Source organism: Synchiropus splendidus, chromosome 2, assembly GCF_027744825.2.
Source record: "Synchiropus splendidus isolate RoL2022-P1 chromosome 2, RoL_Sspl_1.0, whole genome shotgun sequence".
Taxonomy (NCBI): domain Eukaryota; kingdom Metazoa; phylum Chordata; class Actinopteri; order Syngnathiformes; family Callionymidae; genus Synchiropus; species Synchiropus splendidus.
In genome coordinates this window covers 12,846,304-12,871,917 of record NC_071335.1, presented here as the reverse complement: position 1 = coordinate 12,871,917, position 25,614 = coordinate 12,846,304, and the positions used below count along the sequence as shown (strand labels likewise).

At 44.8% G+C, this 25,614-nt stretch overlaps 1 protein-coding gene across 1 annotated transcript in view; it reads left to right on the top strand.

The window, feature by feature from the left end:
• Positions 1–24,705: 24,705 nt before the first annotated feature.
• Positions 24,706–25,614, top strand: part of LOC128753716 (trinucleotide repeat-containing gene 6C protein-like) — a 34,619-nt gene continuing 33,710 nt past the window's right edge. The window contains exon 1 of the mRNA XM_053855700.1: positions 24,706–25,350. The gene's annotated coding sequence lies outside the window, so the exon portion shown is untranslated. The remainder of the gene's footprint in view (positions 25,351–25,614) is intronic.

Genomic DNA, 25,614 nt, shown 5'->3' with positions numbered 1-25,614 from the left:
CGTCGCTTCTGTTTGCGAGCGTGTGTGATCAACAAGCATTGTTGGAGGCGGCCAAAGGTCAGAGAGCAGCCACCACTCCATGAGCGGGGGAATCACACATGATGCAAAGAGGAGCCGTCTCTCCGTAATGAAACACAATTACAGCTTTATTACAAGATGTAATTGCTGTGTTAGCGCGTCGCAATTTGTCCTTATTGTGAGCCGTCCACGCCTGCCATTTTCCACACACACACACCCGCTCAGCCATACTTGACCCGCCATTCCCACTCATTTATTGTGTGGACGCCTGTCTTTATTGTTTTGATTCAGAGGATGCAGCCTTTATTGTTTATTTGTCTTGGGAATCCACATCAGGATCGCAGCTGGGATTTCATGAGTCCACTTGTTTTTATGGTTGCACAGTGAAGGGGAATCTTGGTTTCAGCCTCTACAGCAGTTTATACTGGAACCATCAGGCTGTCCGTCTGCCGACATGTAGCACTGGGATGAGGATCAGTTCCTCTAACTCTGAGATTATGGTTCTAAATTAAAGCTGGGACATCCTGTTTGGTGTTTCAGTTCCTCGAGTGGAGAAGTTTTGTGTCAGAGATCCAGAGTCCTATCCTCACCCAGTGACTGGGTGACCATGATACTGGCTGATATTAGCTTTCCCAGCCATGAATGTGGACAGTCACTGAGCAAGAGGCTGACAACTTCAGTCCTCTCCTCATGCTGCCTCCTGGATGCTCTTAGTAAGTAACAGTAACACTGAAGATAGCTGGCCATTAACAATGCTGTAGCCCATTATTGTTGTCTGTCATGATGGACCCAATATAAGGGCATAAGCCTTGACAAGCTCTGGCAGATGGAATCGTACGGTCCAGAATACGGTGCCAAACGTCTCCATTTTGGCGAGGGGTGGTGACGTGACTGAACATGGTGGTATATATATATATATATATATATATATATATATATATATATATATATATATATATATATATATATATGAACTGTTCCACTGTTGCCCATGTGACTTATGAAGTAGAAAAAGGATGGATGTATTTGTACAGGGATGATTTTTGAATTTTGAAATTGAAATTTGAACTTGTCTATTATTTGATGACTCATCATTTCTTTGTAACCCATACTGAATGGCATGACTGAAGATGCGTGAATTGAGGATGCATGTTTTTGATGCACTCCACACATGCTTGGCTGGATAGTTCTTCTTCCTCTCAAACTAGATACTGTAAGTCAGAAAGCACAGGGAAGCCTCACACTGAGCCTTTCTTATTATACGTGGAGCGCAGCCCGTCTGGTCAGACGCACTGTCTGTCTGAATAACTGGAAACAGCCCCGGATGTGTAAATGAGTCTAGTGGGGACCATTGTATGGTTGGGAGCCCCATTCAGACATGGTTGGACATCAGGAGCCAGGCAGAGAGACAAAGTGGAGGAAGAGTGCGCGCAATGAGGTGACGGCGAATGGAAGAAAGGATGGGGGTTTTAAGGACGAAGAAGAATAGAGCGATGGAGGAGGAATAAAGGGATCATCTCATCTTAGGCAAGTGGAAAAGGTAAAGCAGAGCAGAAGATGGATAGAGAGAAAATGAGAGACGTAGTAAGACATGGCTCATCTGCTTTTGCTCTCTGGCTGCTGTAAGATTGCAGGATTTCCTAGCTCAGCCAACTGTGGAAGTGAATTTTTCCCCCGCTTGTCTCGTCACTCTCGCTGTCCCTCCACCCTCCGCTTTCTGTCGAGCAATTTCTTCCTCATCTTTTGTGTTCCTCCTGGATCTTCACTGCCACAGAGCAACGGATTAAATTCCCATTTCCTCCACGATGCTGTTCCGATATCAGATTACTGTCCCTTATCCGCCATTCTCCGTGCTGGTCTTCCATCGTGTACTTTGTGGCCCTCAATTCCATCATGGACTTTCTGGAGTGGATGCCTATTTTTTAAATTAGAAATAGTGGACGTTAGTGACGGTTCCAGTCTGCCCACCCATTATACAACATATTTTATCTCTTGAAAATCTCGACCGTGACACAAGTCCACCTTCTTTGCCTCAAAACGATTCCACTCATAGTCGCCTATGCCTCTGAGACCTGTAGCTTATTGGCGTGATCACATGTGATGCATTCCTCTCTCTAGCTTCAGAGTTATGGCATAAAGTTAGCCGTGATAATGTGTTAAGACTTTTTAAAAGAAGGTTGAATAAAGTGAATAAATAAATAAGTAGCATTGAAAAGTGCTCATTCTTTCCTTGGTTTGTTTTCTTAAATTGTGTGCTATGCTGAAAACATCCGTTTAAAACAGTCATTCACCAGTTTGTTCTGTTTTTAAGCCACTAAACCAGTCGCTAAAAAGCATATTTAAATCTTGCTCTCTTCAAGTGTGTCTCTGCACCTGCTGTCAAAGCGCTCATCATTATCACCCAAAGATCCTGAAGGGAAAAAAAAACAAAAGCCTGTCTGACATCAAGCTCTTAATCCGAGCCTCCATTCATCTCTCCCTCCATGTGGCTGGATGGACAGCAGCTCTCGGAGCTGTATGTTTCTCTGAATCGTAAAGTGACCTGTGATTAATTGAGCGTTATTAGCCTAATTGAGATTGTTCTCAAGATACATAGGCGTCGATAGTTCCTGATTTCTATTTAATAGGCCACTTCTGACAGCATTCATAATGTGCAATTTGCCCCGATCTCATCTTAATGTATTCTGGCTTTGTGAGAATTCAGCTAATCTCGGGGTGAGGGAAATGGACCACAGTCAGCTGGGGGATCATTTTCCGGCTGCTGGTTAGCCCCCAGGCGGGTCTCCAGGGGCCCGGGTGTGAAAAACCCAACATTTGTTCACTTCTTAAACCAGAATCTTCTCTCACTTAAGACAGACATAGAACATTATCCAGTAAATATTGCCACACCTGTTTCGTTTTTTTTTTTTTTTTTTGCAGCGACAAAATTGCAGATGGTATTTAAGATAAACCATGCGCATTTGGTATTTGGACATTTTCAATTGCAAAACATCATCACAAATTCAAGTCAAGATTTCTATACTATGCTATACTAATTTGAACAACAGGTGCCGTCAGAATGATTTGATAGCTTGATCTTAGCGCCACATATGCTTCGGACGAGGGATGTTTATCGGTATCAGCTTGGAATAGGCATCAGATTTTTTTTTTTCAACCTATCATATCATTTGGATTTTACAATGCTGCATCAAACAAGTTGAATAGCCTAGTGTTTTTGTCTTGTTTAATTATTTCAATATTTTTGCCATGTTGCTATTTTAATTTTGCTGTCAAAAGGGTCAATAAAGCCAAAGCAATTGTGTACAACTTACGGTGTCTGTGTTAACTCCTGTTTATGCCCAACGTTACGTACAGATACTTTGTCCATGCGCAGGGCAAATTCCGTCCATATTTCTGTACGTTTCCACAAAGCTTGCCAATATCAAGCAAACACCAGCAGTGTTGCAACAATGTTGCTGTTGCTACCCAGTACAAGTAACATCCGACTTATGACCTGCTCGACTTAGGTCCACCTGTACGGCCAGCAGATGCCAACCAATGTTTTTTGTTTTTTTTCCAATGTCTGGCACCGCAGCACTTAGCAGCCTGGCAAAGCGTACGACAGTTTCGGCAGCACAGTATCCCAGCATCTGACTCTCACACAGCCATCTACCACTACAGTAGAAACTATAACCCTCACATCGGCTATTTTGAATGGCAATAGACTTACGTCCAATCCGACTTACGACCAGTTGGTCGGAACCGATCCCGGTTGAAAGTTGGATGTTACTTGTAAGTGGTTCCAATGAGATACAAAGACAACAATGGCGAAAATTCGCAATATATTTAACGCCGTCCTCTTTTGTGCAAGAGGTACATTATCTTCCACAGTCCCCATGTGGGTTTTGGAGTTGCTCGTCTTAGACTTTTGACTGTGGGCTGCTCCACCTGGTGGATATATTGGTGAACAGCAATACCATCGTACAGAACGTTGTGTCCTATTCTGTGGACAAAGGTAGCCATCAGCATAGCATTTGCTGCTTCTCGCGCTCCCGCCTGGAACGATATGCAAACGTTTTGTATTTGTCTTCCCTCACACGTGATGCTCATTGTACCCTCAATGTACCCCTGCACAACGCCCTGGAATGCTACACGGGAAGGGAAACTTTAAGTCCATTGAAATGCCTATGCTTCAACATGCAACACTGAAGGCTGCCTTCGTCGTCAGTATTGGACTCTAAAGTCCGCCTTCCCAACGTTGATATATTATGCCATGGGAGGGAGGATGGGTTGCAAAGGAAGATAGTTTAGATTAGTTGTCACCGCCAGATACCTAAACTCAGTGTTTGGAAATCTCCAAAACACTTGATAGCACCCACAATCTTCCCAGAAAACAAGGTAAAGGGCGTGGTCAACACGCTTGCAAGTGAGCTAGTTTTTGATGCACTTTGACATTTACATATCATTGAATTCAAAGCTCTGCAGGGCCACATAAAATGAGGTGAGAGGCCGAATTTGGACCCCAAGCCTTGAATTTGATGGGCTATTGGTGAACCACATCTCTGACACTGGAGCAGTGGAACCGTACAGCAGAGGGAATGACTTTATCATGCACTCACAAACAAACACTTAACTGTGAATCAAGATACAAGGCCACTACATCCCTGCCATAGACTACATTCCAGCGCTCGAGACCAAAGCAGTCATACCCGCAGGATGACCACCTGCTTCCCCACTTTCACTGACTCCACAATCCACTTGACTGAGTTCGCCACACACCATCAATAGGAAAAATAACATCATGTTGTCTGTTCGAGTGCCTGTGTGGGATGTGACGGTCAGCAGGGTTTATCTTCTGTCTGATGCAAACAGAGGCATTGCTCGTGATGTGCGGTACTGAAGTGCGACAAAGAGAGAACATCATGTTTGGCTTGTTTGAATCCCATCTTTTTCACCTACAAGCACCATAGGTGGACCCAATGCCTGTGGGAGGAGGAGGCTCTGGCGCACGTGGGAGGGGGAAACATATTGCTTCCTTCCATAGCAACCGTGTAACAATACGCTGACATTTACCACTGTTTAGATCGCTGTCGCCGCAGCAGGGCATGATGCTAATAATGCCGTGTTGACATTAGTCCAGGTGGGAATATGTCAGTGAAGCTTCGCCGCAACCTAATTGCTACTTCTATTGTTGTGTAATTAATGCTTAATTAGGGAGCTAGCTTCAATCTGCGACAGGGTCGTCGGGAGAAGTAGCACGTGCGCCGTGAAAAAAAGCTATTTATATTGAGGCTCCCTGTTCTTGTCCTCGTGCCATCAATTAGTGCACAAATAACCATGTGCAGGCGAAGCCTCAAAGATGTCGACGCGTCTTGACGCGGGCCCCGATTGTTGTACGACGGCTAGTTCGACAAGACTGACAGGAATCCTTTTATTTGCCTACTTATTTTATGACGTTCATCGGATCAAGAGTTTGAGTGGGGTGGATTATTTTGCGATTTGAAAAAGACAGACACAAGCACTGGATCTATTTATCACACTACCACCACCATATTTTACTGTTAGTATGAGGATGCTCACGTCAAATGTAATGGGACGTTCACGTTTTTTGATGTTGATATTGAAAGTGATATCAAAATACCTGGATGTTCTAAAGAATTTTCCCAGATGTACTGAGAATATCAAGGTGCTTTTTGGCAAATTTCAGAGCTGCAGTAATGGTCTTTTAACTCAGCGGTGGTTTTCATCTCAGAAGTCTGATGGCCATTTTTGCTTTGTTTCTTTCAAGCAAGTCAAGCCATTTGGACAGTGTCGCGGGGTCCTTTATGTCCTCCTGGATGGGTCTGTGCTGCACTTTTGGGGTGATTATGGTCAGCCAGCCATTCTTAGGAAGGTTCCTCAGTGTTCTCAATACAGTTCACTGGAGCCCCACTGCTTCAATCGTTTTTCAGACTGAATTGATCCTGAATTTCTTTGGCTCTCTTCAGTTATGACTCACTTTTGAGTATCTTTTGGTGACGCTAGTCATACTGAATCAAAAACAGTTTGGTCGTACTGTGGCTTCGGTAGGACATTGTATTTTAAGGGGAGAATAACCTTTTATTTATTTATTCATATGTGCTTTTTGTGTTAACCTGCACACTCTGATGTTTAAGTTATTTGACGATCTGAAACTATCTTGTTGAGACAAGCATGCAAACCAATAGCAAATCACAAAGGGGGCAAACACAACTCTGTACAGTACAATACTCTGTACGGTAAATGTAAAAAGTCAAGTTTCAAATCTCTAAGTCGTAAGATTTACAGTGGTGATTTTCCCATCAACCCTGTAGGGTTTATCTGAATTCATTTGTCAGAATTCTGTGTACAATGTATGAATGAACAAATGGAGATCCAGAACACAGAATCGCCGCCATTTCATGATTGGTGGAGGTAACAACTGCTGCTCTATGGAACCATATTTTGGTATTAGTGAAAAATAGGTTAATAAACATACATAGACAAATAAATAAGAAGAACTAACAAAAAAGAATTGGTCAAAAAATACAATATGATGAAACAACTATTTATAGCTCTGAAATTGAATTGAAATGAACAAATATATTTATATACTGTATATAAAAAAAAACATATTTTAGAAATTCAACAATTGAAGAGATGCTAACACAAGGTGCAGTGAGTGAATTACTGTTTATGGAATGACATCACATCACAAAAAGAGGATGTTCCAACCCTGTGTCTAATTTTTTTTTTATTTTTTTGTCGTTCAGTCTTGTCTGTCCGCATGTTCAAAGCACAGTGACTAATGGTACAGAGAGGATGGATGATTGACTGACTATATTTGAATGTATTTAGCGTGTCCAGGTTTGCTGACAATTTCAGGACAATCCCAAAACAATACTGTTTTTGCTACTGTCCCAGGTGTGTAGTGTAAGGTGTACTGTACGCATCTTGGTAACTGGTTCTCAATTCTAAAGTTTGCCTCAACAGGGATCTCAGTAAACCATCCACTTTTACATGATCTACTTTAAGCTGATTATGAGAATAAGCTTTTAGTGGAAACCATTTGCGGCGTGGGATTTTTGCCGTGAATGATGGGATGGTGGATCATGAGCCTTACGTGTCAGCAAGTTGGTTGAGCGACCTTCCTCATGTCGATCTCTAGGTCGGGGTGAAGGAGACATCAGATCAGCTAGAGATTTGGAAATATTCATGATATTTGAGTATGATAAACACGTGTTTTTTCTTTTTTATTTCAGCGCTATAGAAGAGATTGGGAGGGGCGGTATGTGGGGAATAATATGTGGCTGATACAGTAGGTGTGTGTGTGTGTTGTGGTGATTACAGGGCGTAAAGAGTGGGGGGCACGAAGCGCGAGGGGGCACAAGAGCATGCAGAGTGTAGCTTGAAATGGCAGCGCATGAGCGGAGGCGTGAAATTGGCACAATACCGACCACCACTCACCGTCACTCCCCCCAACACCGTTCTCAACTCTCCAGACTATTTGTCCCCTACAGTCCATTCCAGAGGAGGAGACCATGCCTGCGCCGGCTGTAGTGCTGTTGGTTACTTGTGATGCTTTGGACCTTCACTTACCAGACTTCCGTGGCGCACACTCACATGCATCCCTCATGTGCTGCTTCCTTAATACACACCCACCTATGTGCACACTTCACCCCTTACCCACCGATGGCATGGAGTGGCTATAACTCAAGTTAATTATATTTGGTAGGTGGTGCTCAGATGTAGAGTGCATGATGAAATGCAGCAGAGACCGTGAGAGAGCAGTAATGGGAGTGAGGCCATACCACTTTAAGGAGAAAAATCATCAACCTATTGGCCTCTGGAAAGCCACTTTGTGCATTTAGAAGAGACAGCTCTATACATAAACCAAGCCTGGATGTACTACACAACCGTAGTCACATGGGGGTGACGCCTGTTTATAACACAATTAGATCCAGAGACAAAGGTGGAGTCTTGTTACATATTACGATGAGCTGATGTTGATGGCTGACTGTTGAGTGTGCCAGATGGGTAGCGCCAGATTGGCTCAGCTGGTCAGACTGACCCACTGATGGTGACTATGAATCTAAAAGAATCTAATCGCACTACTGCCAGAGCAAAACTTGGGATGAATGAAAATAGCCTTTTCTAACTGAGGTGGTGATGCAAATAAGAAACACTCTTTGAGCTTTGAGCATACATGTCAAGCAAGCATGTTGGTTGGCACCGCGGCACTGTTTCACAGAGACAGAAATGATCGACTTCGCCATAATAAAACTAAACCTGCCATTGAAAAGGCTGTCCTCCTTTCATCTCCACTTCGCGTCACTGCTGCTCTGCTTCCTACGGAAGGGACCGAGGCTCAATCGCAGAGAAGTGGCTGGCCGTACAAACACGTACACATATGTCAAAAATATTAGATGCCACGTTAAGATTCACTAGTTTTTAAGGCCTTAACTTTGACAGCCCTTGTATATATTTGAATTAGCTCCCAAAAAAGGCTGAATTTCACAACTTCAATATAATAATGGCACACACCCAAAGTGCAAATTCAAACAAAAAGTTGAAAATTGAAATCTAATTTTGAGAAGTTTGGACTTCTGGTGATGTCAGTCCACTACAGTAGAGGGAGGTGCAATCATTTAGCAATATGAACAACATGACGCACATTAATAGGTACCCTAATTTCCCCAATATAAGCCGCTACTTTTTTCCTGCGATCTGAACCCTGTGGCTTATACAACTACGTGGCTAATACAAGTAACATCCGGCTTACGACCTGCTCGACTTGCGTACCTACGACCATGGCCAGCAGATGCTTTTTTTTTAATCCAATGTCTGGCACCGCAGCACATAGCAGCCCAGCAGCGCGTACGACAGTTACGGCATCTCACTCTCTCACAGCCATCTACCACTACAGTAGAAACTATAACCCTCGCGTCGGCTATTTTGAGTGGCATTCGACTTAAGTCCAATCTGACTTACGACCGGTTGGTCGGAACCGATCCTGGTCATAAATCGGATGTTACTTGTATATGGATTTTTACAGGCTAACCAACGTCATGCTACCAAAATACTGAGCCTTATCACATCAAACCAATGAAATCACAGGCGCTTTATTGACCTTGAAGCGCTCAAAATGCATTGCTTTCGCCCATGTGTCCGCAGCTCCTTCAACAGATTCGATCTCCTGGTGGACCGGAGACAAGAAGCAGCAGCTGAGACCGGCTGTGGTGTCGGAACTTCGGACACATGGGTAAAACAGCACATTTTAAGTGCTTTAATGTAAATAAAACATTTTCTGATTCAAGTTCAGAACGTTGCAACGTTTGTTTCATGAGTCAGTCTCAATGTGGGACCCAGTTTTCAAAACTGGTTAAGAAGTCATCCTCATGCATTTTTTTTTTACCTTTCTACAGTGCAGACAGCACCACTGCACTTGCAGCTTATAGACTGGTGTGTGAGGACTCATACAATGAGGGGAACCCAAGTGCAGGAAGTGTAGAGAGGCTGATGTCCAAATGTCCAAAAAAAACAGCGTTTAATAACAAAAACTGCAGAACCAACACAAATGGGACGCAGCCCAAGTCCAAACGGATAACTAAAAGAGACTCCAACGGAGCAAGGTTAAACAAAGTCCAGGGAGTATCAAGAGTCCATAAAACGCAATGAAAACAGGTCAGGCACGAGTGGCGAGGAACTAAGAAACAGGAAAACAAAGGTTAGAACAAACTTACGAAAACTCTCAGGCACGAAGGCAAAAAAACAGGGCAAACCAGGGAGTAAAAATACAAGGAGTGAAAATCCAAAATGTTCAGAATAGAAGTCCACAGCATACCACAGCGTAGAAGCATTCACGATCTCGCGCTGCATCAACCTCCAGCTTCTCCTTAAGAAGTGGAGGATCATCAGGGAAAATAGATTGCAGCTGCTGATCGTGCCCGACACTGTCAAGGGAGAAAAAGAAACACAGGAGCAGGAAGTAACTGACAAAATAAAAGCATGGCAGGAGGGGCCATGACAGTACCCCCCCCTCAAGAGGCGCCTCCAGGAGCCTTACCGGGCTTGTTGGGGTGTTCCCGGTAGAAGTCCCGGATGAGATCTGGATCCAGAATGAGCGACCGGGAAACCCAGGAGCGTTCTTCTGGACCGTATCCTTCCCAGTCCACTAAAAACTGGAAACCTCTCCCTCGCCGACGGACATCCAGAATCTTATTGACCCTGTAAGCCGGATGATTGTCGATTATCAGTGGCGGTGGTGGAGCTTCATCGGGAGTGTTGAGAGGGCTGGTGGCTACTGGCTTCAGAAGGGAGACATGGAACGTTGGGTGGATCTTCAAGGAAGCAGGGAGCTTAAGTCGTACAGCAGAGGGGTTCATCACTCTGTCCACTTCGAATGGGCCAATGTAACGTGGAGCCAACTTACGGGACTCGACCTGCAGGGGAAGGTCACGGGTTGACAACCATACCTTTTGTCCAGGTGAGTAATTGGGTGCAGGAGCCCGATGCCTGTCTGCCAATCTGCGATTTCGTTGAGCAGTGCGTGATAAGGCTGCCCTGGTGTGCCTCCACACCGAGTGACAGCGACGGATGTGAGCTTGGACGGATGGCACAGCAGCTTCACGTTCCTGTGACGGGAACAACGGGGGCTGGTAGCCATAAGCAACCATGAAAGGTGACAAACCAGTTGCAGACGAAGTTAAAGAATTGTGGGCATATTCGACCCAGGGCAAATGAAGGCTCCAGGAAACAGGATGACGCGCTGAAACACAGCGTAGAGCCGACTCGACATCCTGATTAGCCCGCTCCGATTGGCCGTTAGACTGAGGGTGATACCCAGACGAGAGACTTGAGGACGCACCAACAGCCTTACAAAAAGCCTGCCAGACTTGGGAAACAAACTGTGGTCCTCGATCAGAAACTATATCAGATGGTAGACCGTGGTTCTTGAAAACATGCAACACTAACAAGTCAGCAGTCTCTATGGCGGATGGGAGCTTCGGCAGGGGAATAAAATGGGTCATCTTTGAGAATCTGTCAACCACAGTGAGTATAACTGTGTTACCTTGTGATGGAGGGAGACCGGTGATAAAGTCCACTGTGATATGGGACCAGGGGCGTCCCGGGACTGGGAGTGGCTGTAACAGCCCTGCAGGGGTCTGGTGGGAGGACTTGCCCCTGGAGCAAACAGTACAGGCGGAAACATAGTCTCTGACGTCACGTGACATATTGGGCCACCAGAAGCGTTGACGTAGAAAGGAAAGTGTCCGATGAACTCCGGGGTGACAAGTAATCTTGGATGTATGACCCCACTGCAGGACCTGAGAACGAACAGCCAAGGGCACATAAAGGCGGTTGTCAGGTCCGTTACCTGGGTCTGGTTCCGTCTCCTGTGCTTCCAGCACCACACGCTCAATATCCCAGATGGCCGCACGAATGAAACATGACTCTGGCAGGATTGTCTCTGGTTCCAAAGTCTCCTGCGGAAGTTCAAATTGGCGAGACAGTGCATCGGGGTTAATGTTCTTAGATCCTGGGCGGTAAGACATGGAGAAATTGAAACGGCCCAAAAAAAGAGACCACCTGGCCTGACGAGAGTTTAGTCTTTTAGCCGTTCTCAAATAGGTCAGGTTCTTGTGGTCTGTGAGGATGACGAACGGCATCTCCACACCCTCCAGCCAGTGCCCCCATTCCTGTAATGCGGCAACCACCGCCAGGAGCTCCCGATTACCCACGTCGTAATTCCGTTCTGCCGGGGTGAGTTTGCGGGAGAAGAATGCACATGGGTGGACCTTGTCGTCAGAGGGATCCCGCTGGGAGAGTACTGCTCCAACTCCGGTGTCTGAAGCATCCACCTCGACAATGAACTGCAGCGCCGGATCAGGGTGGCGAAGAATCGGTGCAGATGAGAAGAGCCGACGGAGCTGTTTGAAGGCGGAATCAGTCTCCGGAGTCCAGACAAAAGGACGTTGGGGAGAGGTGAGGAGAGTGAGCGGTGCAGCGACCTTGCTGTAGTCCCGTATGAACCGTCGATAAAAGTTTGCAAAACCAAGAAACTGCTGCAACTGCTTACGGGTTGTAGGTTGTGGCCACTGTGCTACCGCTTCAGTCTTGACAGGATCGGGCTGTAGCTGGCCCTGACCTAAAATAAAGCCGAGGAAGCTCACAGAGGACACCCCAAACTCACATTTCTCTGCTTTAACAAACAGACGGTTCTCCAGCAAACGTTTTAAAACCTGGCGAACATGACAGGTGTGTTCTTCACGGGATCTAGAAAATATCAAAATGTCATCAAGATAAACGTACACAAACAGATTCAGAAAATCCCGCAACACGTCGTTGATTAAGTTCTGAAATACAGCCGGTGCATTAGTCAGCCCAAAAGGCATGACAAGATATTCAAAGTGACCAAGCGGCGTCTTAAAAGCGGTCTTCCATTCATCTCCTTCACGAATTCGGACGAGATGGTATGCGTTGCGAAGGTCGAGTCGAGTAAATATGGTGGCCATATTTAGGGGTTCGAAGGTTGGGTCGATCAGAGGAAGCGGATAACGATTCTTGACGGTAATGTCGTTAAGACCGCGATAGTCAATGCATGGTCTGAGGGTCTTGTCCTTCTTAGCAACAAAGAAGAAACCTGACCCAAGCGGGGAGGAGGAGGGTCGAATGAGACCAGCAGCAAGGGACTCCCGGATGTAGCTCTCAAGTGCTTCTCTTTCGAGCCGGGACACGTTGTAAAGACGGCTAGATGGCAAAGAAGAACCTGGCAGGAGATCTATACAGCAGTCATAAGGGCGATGTGGAGGAAGCGAGTGAGCGCGTTCCTTACTAAACACCTCACCTAGGTCATGATACTCTGGTGGTACAGCAGACAAGTCAGGAAGAGGTAAGGGTTCACTGGGGAAAGAACGAGACATGGACTGAGCAGAGCGGAGACAATGAGACAGGCAATGTGAACTCCAGCCTGAAATTGATGAAGACACCCAATCTATATGGGGATTGTGTCTCTTCAACCAGGGGAGACCCAGAACGATAGGTGAGGAGGACTTAATCACTAGTAAACTAATAGATTCTGAGTGATTACCAGAAATTGTCAGGGACAAGGAAGCCGTTCGGTGTGTCACATCAGGGAGTGAGCTCCCGTCAATAGCGCAAAGGTGACGTCGGTGGTCTAGTCTATGTAGAGGTATCTTCAGAGATTGGGCAAAATCTGAATCGATGAAGTTATCATCAGCACCGGAATCTATGAGTAACCGAACCGGAGTCTGGGTTCGGCCTGACATTAACAGGGCAGGAAAAGCAATGCGGTTATCAGACAGGTTTGGGGTCTGGGTGTGGCTCACCTGAGCTCTGGATGGATTGCTAGTCCGAGGACGAGGAGGACGGGCGGGACAGCTCTGGAGCACATGACCTGCCTGACCACAATAGAGGCAGAAACCATGGAATTGGCGGTGACGTCGCTCCTCCGGAGTGAGACGAGTGTGGCCGAGTTGCACCGGTTCGAGCTTGGAAACGCCAAGCTCTATGGAAGATGACTTAGACGCAGGAATGCCACAACTAGGGAGAGGAGATGACCGAAGACTCGACATTCTGTGCTCACGTCGTCTTTCCCGTAGCCGGTTGTCAATCCTAATGGCTAAACAGATTAATTCCTCTAGTGATTGCGGCTCGTCTCGTATAGCCAACTGATCTCGGATGTCACCTCCTAGCCCCTGGATGAAGGCAGATTTAAGAGCCGTCTCGTTCCACCCACTTTCTGAAGCGGCAATGCGGAATATGACTGAGAACTCAGCAACAGAGGCGTTAGACTGACAAAGACCAAGAAGACGACGTGAGGCTGAAGATGTGTTACGATAGGGAAGGTCAAAAACACGTCGCATCTCTGTGGTGAGTGACTCAAAAGTATCCAGAACGGGTGACTTGACCTCCCACAGAGCGGTGGCCCATTCTGCAGCACGACCCCTCAATAAGTTCAACAAGAAGGCGACACGAGCCCGGTCAGAGGCATAAGAACTAGGCTGAAGGTCAAACACAAGAGAACACTGTAATAAAAAGCGACTACATGAACCAATCTCGCCTGCGTAAGAGTCAGGCATGGGAATCACAGGTTCGCGAAAAAAACCCTGAGCTCCAGCACAGGTGTGAGACAGTGTTGGGCAGTTGTCCAGAGGAGGCCGAAGCCTGTCCAACAGAGTCTGACAGGGATGAAAAAGCCTTCAAAATCTCATGTGAAAAAATCTCCAACGTGGAGATCCTGGTGCCCAGTGCGCTTGCAGCTAACTGCCAATCCTCACTTCCTGCTGGGTTCATTGCGGCGAGATCGTACTGTGAGGACTCATACAATGAGGGGAACCCAAGTGCAGGAAGTGTAGAGAGGCTGATGTCCAAATGTCCAAAAAAAACAGCGTTTAATAACAAAAACTGCAGAACCAACACAAATGGGACGCAGCCCAAGTCCAAACGGATAACTAAAAGAGACTCCAACGGAGCAAGGTTAAACAAAGTCCAGGGAGTATCAAGAGTCCATAAAACGCAATGAAAACAGGTCAGGCACGAGTGGCGAGGAACTAAGAAACAGGAAAACAAAGGTTAGAACAAACTTACGAAAACTCTCAGGCACGAAGGCAAAAAAGCAGGGCAAACCAGGGAGTAAAAATACAAGGAGTGAAAATCCAAAATGTTCAGAATAGAAGTCCACAGCATACCACAGCGTAGAAGCATTCACGATCTCGCGCTGCATCAACCTCCAGCTTCTCCTTAAGAAGTGGAGGATCATCAGGGAAAATAGATTGCAGCTGCTGATCGTGCCCGACACTGTCAAGGGAGAAAAAGAAACACAGGAGCAGGAAGTAACTGACAAAATAAAAGCATGGCAGGAGGGGCCATGACATGGTGCTGCTTATGTATGAACAAGATCTATTTTCCTTCTTAAATTTTGCGGGTGCAGCTAATGTTCGTCCGGAATTTATGGTAGTTTGTTTTAACGTACAGCACAAGTTCAAGTTCAAACAAGAAAAGCCAAGATTTTAGTGCAGCAGCTGCACCACAGAGGGCGATCAAAACTGCCAGAGCTGTATGTTCAGCCTCTTCAGTGATATCAACCGATCACAACTGTTAAATTAAATTTTCGTCATGGCAGCACGGTGGAGCAGTGGTTATGCCTGTGAGTCTAATAAAGGGTCATGGATGACTCTACAGATGCATGTGAGTAGTTGCGTGTCTATGGCCAGAGGGGCTCCAGCCTTCTGCGTGTACATCTATTACAGTAGCAGCATTTAAATAGGAGATGGTGCCACATTGTTTGTTTCTGCATCCACTCCCGGCCCATTATTCTTTCCTTAATGGTCAAATTGTTCCAATTATGTTCTATTTCAAACCTTCAATTTGTCTTGGCTTTTGGATTCTATTCTTTTCTGTCTGCTGCCATCTCCTTCCTTCCTCCCAGCTCCTCCGCTCTATCTATCTTCCTGTCTCCCTCTTCGACATCAGCCCTTCCCACACTCCCTCCCTCGTCTCTCTCATCTAGTAGTGCAAGGTGAAGCAAACGTGTGTGTGTTGGTCTGCGAGAGCACGCCTCAGGGATTATACAGCCCACTCGCATGAAAGATTCATGATGCTTGTGTGTGTGCGTGCGTGTGTGTCCCTCACACTCAGGCGTGGCTAAAAAATGTAAATGGGAGAAAAGGGAGAGTGGGGGTGGTGGATGGAGGAGAGGGGGAGTGGGATACAGAGTGTGTGACAAATGATGGTGTGATGGTTCACAGCAGGTATAACTCTTCAGGCTGAGACTGAGCCACTTCCTCACTTGTGGTCCACAAATACAGATCACAGGCTGTCCGACCACAAAATGTCCATCTTGTGTTGGGGTGAGAATTGTGAGGATGAAAAATCATATTGGCATGCAAATGATTTTAGAAGCAAGGAGGGAATTGTTTATATTGAGCATCGCTACTTTCCATGGTGGTCTGTGCTGTCAACTGTTTCAATAGAAAGTGGCAGGCAAGAGAAGTAAGGGATCGCTGGCTTTGTAAATAACTGCTTCTTGAAACGTCTTTACTTTGAACATCATGAAAAACTTTGGCTTCACTCTTGCTGCAGGTTAGCTCACGCTGTTCCTGAGTGTCAGGGTCTGAGACACATGCTGGTGGGAGAAACCCTGGACAAGTCGGTCCATCACCCTCAACGCAGAATGCTACCATTGCAGTCAAAATCCAGTAGTTACCTAAAATCGCACGGCGATATATGATCAATATGGCAGCCATTGTGTATACCCAGCCACCTAGCTGCCTTTTCTGAGTCAGGTTTTTAAGGTATCCTTTGGTATATAAGTCATCGTGAGCTTATAAGTCTGTTTAATTGGGTGTCATTGTTCGGGGGCCAGTGTTACAGGTCATCTCTTTTCACTACTGCTGTTCAGTCAGATTATGAAAACAGTGAAGGTGAAGAGAAACCACAGGCAGATTTATTGACAGCTATATGGAACTTAAACTGGTAGCCTATGAGGCTTAGGCATTCAATTGATGGCCCGTCTATTTATTTATTTGAGGCCTCTGGGCTCTTAATCCTAGACGCCTTATTCACAATCTTATGTTGGAAACAACATTAGACATTTTAGATATTGAACCACACCGTATTGAAGGTTTGTGCTGAGTCAAAAATTGAAGAACCACAGCTTTGCACTCACATAAATTTCCTTACAGCAGTTCATAGCACTTTTGCATGTGGACCACACAAACAACTGGCAACACAATTCATTTAATGTTTATTGTGAGTTTAAAACAATGATATTTTTCTTGGGAGTGTTGTTGTTCAGTGAAGGCTCAGGTGCAATCCGATCTAACACTATGAAAATTTGCCTGGATATTGCACTTTTTACTTAGCAGAAAAACGAATAAAATTCCGGAAGTGAACTTTGTTATTAAAAATAAGTAGCATTGTTCAAAACGTACGTTTAAGTTTCATAGATTATCTCAGTTTGTTTTATTGACGCGTTCCATTTTAACATCATATTGGATGGGCGGCACATATTGGAGATGTATACCCACAGACATTGTGCTAGCTTTGTTGCTCTATGTCAAAGGAAAAGTAGCGGACCTGCTTGATAAGCAAGGAAACTGTAGCTGTAATGAGGATTTTCCAATTTGAAACAGCTTTCTGTTACTTGTTTTTGCAGTGTTTTGATGTGTTGCAGAACAGCACGTCGCCTGACCAACCTCAGTGAGTGGTTCCTTCACGTACGCATTTGAGTAGCACCGCTTTAAGGTCCTCTCCTCCACCACCCGTCTTCCTCAAACACATTGCATTGTGGTCGCTTTTGATTGCGTTTTAGATTGCACAGGATGGCTGGGGAGAGAGCTAAAAGTCAGATGGACTGAGATAACGTAAAAGATGGATGAGAGCCTGAGAACATACGAAGAGAGGAAGGACAGATCAAGGGGAAAGAGACAACCGGAAAAAAAGATGAGGGAGAAAGTTGAAATGAGAGACAGATGGAGAAAAGAAGAAATATAAAAGCAATGGAGGAAGAGCCTCTGGGGGAACGTATTATATGACCGTTACCCCCCTCTGGTGCAGAAGCGAATGGTAGCGGCTGAGTACCCACTATTCCACTGACCTTGGAGGTCAGTTGGAGGAAAGCAGCATTAATCAAACTGACACCCAGACTGTGGTGGATGATATCGGGCAGCGCTGCTCACAACAACAGTCCGCACACACACACACAGCGGCAAAACACCCTCTTGACACATCAACTGCGTTTATTTAAATACTCTGGCTCGGTTTGCACTAACCAGCGCTCTCTTTTTTTGTCTCTTTTTATTGTCTTTCTCCTTGTCTTTTCATGACCTCCATTCTCTCTCTTTTTGTGTGCCCTGAATCCTCTCTGGATCCCTGGCTACAAACAGTGAATTAACCCATCTGCACCCTGCATTAATAGACTTCTAAATATCAGCCGTTGCCTGTGGATATGCCACCAACATTTACATTGTGAGTGAGATTGAGTTAGTTGCCTTCTGGCCACAAGCAGACATGTAGATATTGATTTGCTTGTTTCGTTCAGGGCTTATTTCCAATGTGACGGCTAGTGGGGAGCCAGATATGAACGCCTGCTCGTGAAATGTAATGAATTTGCTAAAGGGCAGAGAGGAGTAGGACTCAGTGCACGATATTGGATATTGGCGGCCTTCATCACGTCCCTGCCAAAGCATGCAAGTAAACACAAAAAGGTTGGGCGCAGTATTGCAACCGGCTCACGCCCAGCCACGCGAACATCAGTCAGTGAACAAGAAGGACAAAAAGCAAGAGTTGAGATGATGGGGGTAACAGGGAGGGGGGGCTGTGCGGCAATCAATACACCTTGGGCCTTTATTGGGTAATGTGTGTGTTTCAGAGTGTGAGGTGGAGAGGATGAAAGGGTTCGATGTGTGTGTCTGGGTTGCTTGTCTGTGTTGACGATTATTGATCTGGTGAGGATCATTTCAAGGTCTGTGTGTGTTGCCAGAGAAGATCCTAATTTGGTGTCTGAGCTTTCTGGGGTGTTAGCTAGTCAATCAAGCTGTGAAATTATATAGGTGCCAAAATTTTATTTAATGAACAAACATGGGCGGTTTCTTTGATTTTAGACCTCAATGGTAGATCGCTGCTTCCTGGTCTATATTACTGATGCAACATTTTACAGAAGGTCTCAGCCTCTTTCAAGGGGTCTTTTTCAGGCCAGTAGTTGTGCAATGGCGGTCGTTTTTAAGTGTCAAAATGGCAGCAGGATGACTCCCTAAGGGCACGTCCAACTGGGAGGAGGCTCTGGGTCAGACCCAGGACATGTTGGGCAGATGTTTCCCTATTCTCCTGGGATCACCAGAGACGTGGTTCTTGGGCAGTGATGCTGGTGAAGTGGCTCCCATACAACCACATTTCAGTGTTAACGCGTTACTATTTCAAAACAAGTTATCGGTATAGAGTTACTTATCCAAGTCACTCTGCAAGTCACCTCTCTATTGCTTTCTGTCGCATCTCAGATGGTAAAGTGGTCAGTCTGTGCCTGTTCAATCCCTGCTCTTGATATTACAATTACAATGAAGGATTCTTTGGCACCTTTTTTCTGTTCATTCTGTTCTTGCACATTGTTTCTAAGCTCTTTTGTATTACTTTTTCCACTTCATAATATTATTTCTTTTTACATTTATTGTGATATGTTGTGTACAGAGCATGTTACGAACACAATTTCCTTTGGGTTTAATAAGGATTTCTTTGTTGTGTCCCTGAGCAAGACACTCAGTCATGGTTCGCTCCTGACAGTTCAGGTGGGGACCTTCATAGCAGCCTATTGCTAATGGGTGACTGAGCGTTAAGAGCTTTGGTTGCTGGAAGAGCATGGAAAGCGTCACGCAAGTAAGAGCCATTTACCATTCTAGTAAAGTAAAATATTTATATTTGCTTTTCTCTGCTGCGGTTTGCAACATGGCATCATGCGCATCATGTTTTCAACCTGTGGGCAGTTCACGTTTAGAGCAGAAATAAAGGGTTCTGATGCGCTGTTCTGCCTTCTCGCCACAGTCGAAAATAATATCTGCCAGCACTACGCGGAAATTCCAGTGTCACTTCAGCAATTGCTTTAGTGCAGCCACTGCCTCCAGGTGGCCAGCACCTCTTTTTGTGCGGAGAAAAACAACCCCATACTTAGTTATTACTGTAAGTTAACTTAATTTGAAGTAGTCAAGTAGTCAGATTACTTTTTCTTGTTCACTTGAAATGGCGTGGCAGAGAGGGCTGTGCCAAGACGGGTGTGGTGGCCAATCGCGACCGAGGAGGTGACAGTGTTGCCATTGCTGTGGAGGTTTGCACCTCCTTTACTTTGCCTGCCCTCCACAAGGCTTAAGGAAGGTGTTGTACTGTGGCTGTTACCAGTCTTGTATTTGTTCTAGACCACTGGGGTTGTTCATTTTTGGTCCAATTACTATAGTAACGACCAATTTCTACAAACCCTAGCGAAATTAATTTAGCTCAACAAACAGTTTAATCATGTTTTAATGAGTTTTTCAATAAGGCAGCAAATGGATCCTGTTGTGTTGGCGCGCGTGTGTGTTTTGGACTGACAGTTCTGCAGGCGCCATTCTCAGTGGGTCATTATCAAAGTAATGAAATAGGCTTGTTAGCACTTAATTAATCATTTGATTCCATAAAGGCAATCAATTAAGCTCAAGTGTGCATTAAATCTGATTAACCAGTCAGTTCCCAAAACACCATAAAATCCACGCAGGTCTAACACCCTGGTAATGAGCTTCCAAGGATGGAGGGGGAGGGGCTTCGCTTCTCGTCCCCGAAACACAGAGTGGTCGCTGTTTTATGATTTCTTTTGTGGTGGGAACTGAAGCATTAGCAAAATCTAAATAGGGATTTAAATATTTTAGCTGCGTAGATTGCAATGCAATAAGTCACCAGGGACTTTCCCCTGTTTCCTGTGAAAACTGTGGCAAAAGCAATGACTCACTTCTGGAGAACTCATTAAAAACATACAGCGCTTGAAGTGAAAATGCAAATGTTGACAATGAGAGCTGCTACATTCAACCTTGGGCTGCTGTTGGCTCACTATGTGAGATTGAGCAAGTCTGCCACTGTATCATTCCTCATTATTCGTCGGCACACTGGCTCTCTCTGCCGCCCTCCCTCCTCCTTCCATCCTTGCTTTGCTCTATTTCTTACTGCTTCCATTCCTCCCTCACATGCTGGCCTTTACCTGCGTGCTAGTCTCAGGGGAAATTACCATAGCGCAGACACACACTGTCCTTCTGCAGTGCCACACTCTGCAGCGCCTTGCAGTACTTGCAAAACAAACACATAGCAACGTACAAATGAACGTGAAAAGAAGACATTCATAAGTGATTACGCCTGGCTACACACGCATTCAAACATAGAAATGCAACAAAGCTGTGACATACGCCGGAAAAACTGCTGGTGCTGAATCATGCACAAGTCTTTTGTCTTTCCGCAGTTCCCATCAGTGGTTAAGAGCAAGTTACCATATTGTTACTAAGTTACTAAGTCTTTGTCGGAGATGTCACAGTGAGAGTGTCACTGTGTTTGCATTGTATAAACCACCTCTATAACTGCAGTACTGCTGTTTGTTTATGCAGACTATTTCTGATCATAAACGCAAACAAGAGCATCGGCATCATATTCCAGCACAGGTGAGAGTTGACTGGAATGCAAATTGGTTTCGACAGATAATCGCTAATATCATGATTGATGTATGTGTGCATGTGTTCACCTCCTAAAATGATCTGCTGATAAACTAAATTAACAGAGAGACTCTTTCATCACATGACTGAACCAGACCTAACCTCCACTTGCTTGAGATTGTCGTCTTTTTTGTCAGGTTTAGCTGTCTCCGACATTATTGCCAGACTCCTTGCACATGTCAAATCATTGCTGTGGATGTCACATTGAGCGGCAAGGCAGCAATTTGCTGTCTGCGCTACGATTACCTCAGTGCTTTGACTGAAGGCTTTTAGAAGTGGATTGTGTTTTTAAAATCAATATTTAACTAATGGCAACTCTCATTCATCATTCTCTATCTTTTGTATCGACTTGAAGAAGGCAGCAAGCTCAGCTATCTTGGGAAGGTGTGCGCACCAGGATATAGTACGTTTTCTCTCATAATTTTTTTTAAGTCTAGTAGAGTGGTGAAAATCCATTCCAAAAGGCTCATTATTTTCATTACAATATATTAGGGAAGCACTAAGAGAGCGCAGACCTCCAAGAAGCTGTGCATTTTCAGCCCATATCATTGACCTACATTTTTTTTTTATGTCGTTATACCAGTACCACAATTGCTTCCTGCCTTCACTATGTTCCTCCGAGAGAGAAAAAAAAGACATTCACAACAAAACTTAACAACAATGGCAGCTGATGCTTTTGTTACTGGAAAAATGAACGCGACATCTATGCCACCTCTTCCATAGATGACATGACATCTCACACCACTCAAACGTGCTTTTTAGTTCCTCTCTTTTCTAACATTTTAAATATTATTTATAAAATGAAGTCAAATTCAATTGGGTTCAATTGGCTGGTGGCTTGGTCCGGGACTTGCTTCCACAGCAAACATAAAAAAGAAAGAAGCTTAGTGGGAAGGGTGCTCACATCGGAGCTTGCGGATCCAGAGGTGCTTCCACAACACTACCGAAATGTTTTGATCTGTTCGCTGTGCCAAAATTACAGTAGGCCAGGAAAACTATTTTTGGATCAATCTTGCTTAATTTCATGATACTTATTGTGCTTTTTTTGTGATATCATTGTGTTACTTTTCCACACTTCAGAGTATGTGAGAGTTATTACAGTTGATAGTTATAGCAGTCTAAATATATATAGTCACCTCCTAAGACTTGTGTAATTCCAAAATTTTTGCAAAGGTTGTACAAAGGTCTGGAAACTATTTGTCGCGAACAGACAAGTGCAGAATACTCTGCATGGCATGTAAATAAGCCTAATTTCTCATCTAGAGTGACTGGTTTCAACAACATCACGCCAGGTCATTGCTGTCACGAAATAACAAGACAAGAATCATAAAATGATGGGATAACATCTAGAAATAATGTGATAAATATCACGTGATACTAATCCCAAAACAATCCTGAGAGCTCCAAACATCCTCACAATATCAATATTTCCCCCAAAAACACATATAAATAAGGAAGTGAGAATACAAGCACGGAGGTTCAAGACTACTCCAGTTTCTTTTTATGACCACAACAAGGACAAAGTAGTAATGAATTTTTAAAAAACACTCAACATCAATGCAACAGTCCCGAGAACATTTAATTCAACATTCATGCCGGTGAATGTTCAGTGAATACATCGACTTTAATAGTCTGTGAACCACCATGAACTACAAATCCCTCCAGGCGATCCTTTGGTCACATTCCCGTCTGCATTCACCTCCCTTAACCCCGAGTGCGTAACATCTGCTTTCTTCATTCACTCGGCGCTTGCTGTTTTAGTAGCTACTGGCATATTGCCTTGAATGGGTGAATAGAAAAAGACTTTTGGCCGGGCCCCATGGCTTCCTCATTAGCAGTCTCAACCAGTAATGTATGAACCTTTAAGTTCAGTGCAAGGGCTCTCACTGGTCAGTTTTTCTTTTTGTGTCTTAAGCCTTGACCTGTTCCCACAGATCTGTCTGTATGTATTTGTCTCTGCATGGCGCCTTCATTTCCATGAGAATGGAGCACGGAGAATGGACCAGAGGCACATGTTCTGTCTCGGAGACTCCAGCAGTTGAAACGTAGCAGGCACTGATATTAAACAGAAGCTCCATGTAAGCTCGATTCATTGACATAGTTCTTGAGATTCACCATCCTTTCATTTAACTTGGCTGTCTCAATCTAAAAAGCTCGCCTTTTGCCTTACACTTTCACTCCTGTTCGGCGGTACACGTGTCCTGATTCAACCCCTCGCCCTGGTTTACACAAATTTGGATCGCGAGCTAACGCGAAGCATCTGTTTGCACTCTGCAAGTATGCGAGACGGGGGCTCATGCACATTTATTTATATGCTTGCACAATATTTTCAAGGCGCAGGGGATGGATGAAATCATGTTCAGTAAATCATTGTGGCTGACGAGTGAAGACAACCTACATACCATTCAAGCACACTTTGTGGTTAGGTCGCGACTATTCTGCGTCTGTTTACCTATCAACCTTAGTGCAGAAAAATAAAGGGCATATGCTGAAATTATACACACCCAGTCATGCAATTTATAAAAGCGTATTGTTGGATATCACCAGCCACTCATGCTATAAATCAAGCCTTTATAAAAGCTAACAATTTAGTGCCAAAATACATACATAAAATACATTTAATTTTCCTAATAAATTGAACATTTTCACTTTGTTGACGCTTTAATCTAGTGCTGGCAGATAGTCTGGTGGCGAAATGACAGCGGGATGTTTGCATTTATGAAAATTGATTCTGTCTATATACTGACTTCAATCGTATTAGCTCTGTTTATCTTTCTGTTCCAGGGTTAATCAGATCTGCTGCCTTTCTATTGACCTGTCAAAGTCTTCGTTTACAGTTTAGAGTTACATGCTCGTGTAGGTTTGTGGCTGCACCTCCGCAGCTGCACTGACAGTTATGTCCCCTGTGGTGAGGAACTGGCAAGTAAATGAGAGGTTGCTTAGACGACATGAAATTGGCAGCACACACGGCTGAATCCATCACCTGTTATCAGGACGCAGACTCAAGTGTAGCCTGCTGGAAAGTTAAGAGAAAGACACTGGTTTAAAAATATAATTAAAATAAACGTATAAATATGCAAATGTGGAGAGGACTTGTGTTCATAATGTTATGGCTCATAAAAAGGTCAACTACCTGACCTCAGGAGCAATGTGTATATATATATATATATATATATATATATATATATATATATATATATAGGAACAGTTTTCATCTTCCTGTTGAAGAAGAGGAAGACGCTAAATAAAAATAGAAACGACCACATTCCACAGGGAAAGAAACGCATTTGTCCCCAGACCCACATCGTTATAAGCCAGAACGGTGTTGCCTTCATAGTCCAAAATTTGCCTCAGAAATATGAGCTCCCTGCGGCTCGCCAGGCTCGGAAGGGCGGACCGGCGGGCGGAGCGATCAACTTGAACCTGGTTGGCTGGGAGTGACGTTCCCTGGGCCGCTTCCTGGTCTGCCTGCACTTCGGAGGAGGAGAGGGAGCGTGTGCAGTGTTGTTAGTTCGAACAAAATGGCTGCGACATCACTGTCAACGAGCGCCCGCTGAACGCCTCCCATCCGCTCCGCTGTCTGGACCCGCTCAGAATGTATTCTCCTGGAGGCTTCTCTCGCTCTGCTTCTGCGATCGCCAGCGCGCCGCTGGTCGTGCAGCTGGCCACTTAAAGATAACAAACGTTTCTTTTTTTGCACTTTAAATCAAGTTGGCCGTCTTATCGGCAGCCTGCCTGATCGTCAGACGAACTAGAATTTTGACAACTGCCTGGCTTTAAACCCTGACACTGTTGTCTTTTGTTTTGATCCTCCAGGTTTGGTGTCGCAGTTTCTCGTGGTATCATTCCCTTTACTGCGTTTCTCTATACCCGAATGGGTTGCAACTCTTCGATATATTTTTATTTTTCAACCGTTGTTTACCTCGACAGCTGACCACCGGGCTGCCCCAGCAGCGGTCAGTCGATCTGCAAAAACTTGACTTGTATCGCGACTCGAATCTGCTCAATCTCACTACGGGTAACTTTTCTAAAAGGACGTCGGATCTATATTGTTTTTGTTTTTTTTGTTCCTACATTGGAAGCAGTCTTCGGTGGAAGCTGTCGGAATTAATGCGAGGTAAGCTTGAAATATCTTTGTGTTAGTCAATGTGCTGAAAAGCTGGAAAATTAAAAATACAAACTCAAGCAGCTTTAGAATTTTATCTCAAGATCAAATCGCTCACATCATAAGGACATTTCGGAAACAGTCCTCTATTCGCAACATTCCTGAGAAATGCTCTCCCTTCTTGTTTCTGGATTTACTGTGGGATAGGGCAAGGATTTTTGTTATATCACAGCCCTTCCTGGATTGGCTGAGAGGCCCTGGGACATACTGAGTACA